The sequence below is a fragment of the Oncorhynchus kisutch genome, linkage group LG16, assembly GCF_002021735.2.
Source record: "Oncorhynchus kisutch isolate 150728-3 linkage group LG16, Okis_V2, whole genome shotgun sequence".
Lineage (NCBI taxonomy): Eukaryota > Metazoa > Chordata > Actinopteri > Salmoniformes > Salmonidae > Oncorhynchus > Oncorhynchus kisutch.
In genome coordinates this window covers 3194284-3196783 of record NC_034189.2, presented here as the reverse complement: position 1 = coordinate 3196783, position 2500 = coordinate 3194284, and the positions used below count along the sequence as shown (strand labels likewise).

Below are 2500 nucleotides of genomic sequence, written 5' to 3'. Positions count from 1 at the left end.
GGTCTTTAATAGTCCTGTATCAGAGGACAGGTACAGCACTGGGTCTTTAATAGTCCTGTATCAGAGGACAGGTACAGCACTGGGTCTTTAATAGTCCTGTATCAGAGGACAGGTACAGCACTGGGTCTTTAATAGTCCTGTATCAGAGGACAGGTACAGCACTGGGTCTTTAATAGTCCTGTATCAGAGGACAGGTACAGCACTGGGTCTTTAATAGTCCTGTATCAGAGGACAGGTACAGCACTGGGTCTTTAATAGTCCTGTATCAGAGGACAGGTACAGCACTGGGTCTTTAATAGTCCTGTATCAGAGGACAGATACAGCTGTCTACAGCACTGGGTCTTTAATAGTCCTGTATCAGAGGACAGATACAGCTGTCTACAGCACTGGGTCTTTAATAGTCCTGTATCAGAGGACAGGTACAGCACTGGGTCTTTAATAGTCCTGTATCAGAGGACAGGTACAGCACTGGGTCTTTAATAGTCCTGTATCAGAGGACAGGTACAGCACTGGGTCTTTAATAGTCCTGTATCAGAGGACAGGTACAGCACTGGGTCTTTAATAGTCCTGTATCAGAGGACAGGTACAGCACTGGGTCTTTAATAGTCCTGAATCAGAGGACAGATACAGCACTGGGTCTTTAATAGTCCTGTATCAGAGGACAGATACAGCTGTCTACAGCACTGGCAAAATATACTTTTGAACAACTAATTTTACTGACTTTCATTTGACCTTTATTTAACTAGACGAGTCAGTTAAGAACAAATTCTTATTTTCAATGACGGTCTAGGAACAGTGGGTTAACTGGTCTAGGAACAGTGGGTTAACTGGTCTAGGAACAGTGGGTTAACTGGTCTAGGAACAGTGGGTTAACTGGTCTAGGAACAGTGGGGTTAACTGGTCTAGGAACAGTGGGTTAACTGGTCTAGGAACAGTGGGTTAACTGGTCTAGGAACAGTGGGGTTAACTGGTCTAGGAACAGTGGGGTTAACTGGTCTAGGAACAGTGGGTTAACTGGTCTAGGAACAGTGGGTTAACTGGTCTAGGAACAGTGGGGTTAACTGGTCTAGGAACAGTGGGTTAACTGGTCTAGGAACAGTGGGTTAACTGGTCTAGGAACAGTGGGTTAACTGGTCTAGGAACAGTGGGGTTAACTGGTCTAGGAACAGTGGGTTAACTGGTCTAGGAACAGTGGGTTAACTGGTCTAGGAACAGTGGGGTTAACTGGTCTAGGAACAGTGGGGTTAACTGGTCTAGGAACAGTGGGTTAACTGGCCTAGGAACAGTGGGTTAACTGGTCTAGGAACAGTGGGGTTAACTGGTCTAGGAACAGTGGGGTTAACTGGTCTAGGAACAGTGGGTTAACTGGTCTAGGAACAGTGGGGTTAACTGGTCTAGGAACAGTGGGGTTAACTGGTCTAGGAACAGTGGGTTAACTGGCCTAGGAACAGTGGGTTAACTGGTCTAGGAACAGTGGGGTTAACTGGTCTAGGAACAGTGGGGTTAACTGGTCTAGGAACAGTGGGGTTAACTGGTCTAGGAACAGTGGGTTAACTGGTAGGAACAGTGGGTAACTGGTCTAGGAACAGTGGGTTAACTGGTCTAGGAACAGTGGGTTAACTGGTCTAGGAACAGTGGGTTAACTGGTCTAGGAACAGTGGGGTAACTGGTCTAGGAACAGTGGGTTAACTGGTCTAGGAACAGTGGGGTTAACTGGTCTAGGAACAGTGGGTTAACTGGTCTAGGAACAGTGTGTTAACTGGTCTAGGAACAGTGGGGTTAACTGGTCTAGGAACAGTGGGGTTAACTGGTCTAGGAACAGTGGGGTAACTGGTCTAGGAACAGTGGGTTAACTGGTCTAGGAACAGTGGGTTAACTGGTCTAGGAACAGTGGGTTAACTGGTCTAGGAACAGTGGGGTAACTGGTCTAGGAACAGTGGGTTAACTGGTCTAGGAACAGTGGGGTTAACTGGTCTAGGAACAGTGGGTTAACTGGTCTAGGAACAGTGGGTTAACTGGTCTAGGAACAGTGGGTTAACTGGTCTAGGAACAGTGGGTTAACTGGTCTAGGAACAGTGGGTTAACTGGCCTAGGAACAGTGGGTTAACTGGTCTAGGAACAGTGGGTTAACTGGTCTAGGAACAGTGGGTTAACTGGCCTAGGAACAGTGGGTTAACTGGTCTAGGAACAGTGGGTTAACTGGTCTAGGAACAGTGGGTTAACTGGTCTAGGAACAGTGGGTTAACTGGTCTAGGAACAGTGGGTTAACTGGTCTAGGAACAGTGGGTTAACTGGCCTAGGAACAGTGGGTTAACTGGTCTAGGAACAGTGGGTTAACTGGTCTAGGAACAGTGGGTTAACTGGCCTAGGAACAGTGGGTTAACTGGTCTAGGAACAGTGGGGTTAACTGGCCTAGGAACAGTGGGGTTAACTGCCTGTTCAGGGGCAGAACGACAGATTTTGTACCATGTCAGCCTCGGGGGGGGTTCGATCTTGCAAC

The 2500-nt window shown here is 47.5% G+C and overlaps 1 protein-coding gene across 3 annotated transcripts in view; it reads left to right on the top strand.

Moving 5' to 3' along the window:
* Window positions 1–2500, top strand: part of cfi (complement factor I) — a 39987-nt gene that overhangs the window by 33091 nt on the left and 4396 nt on the right. The gene's annotated exons all lie outside the window — the stretch shown is intronic.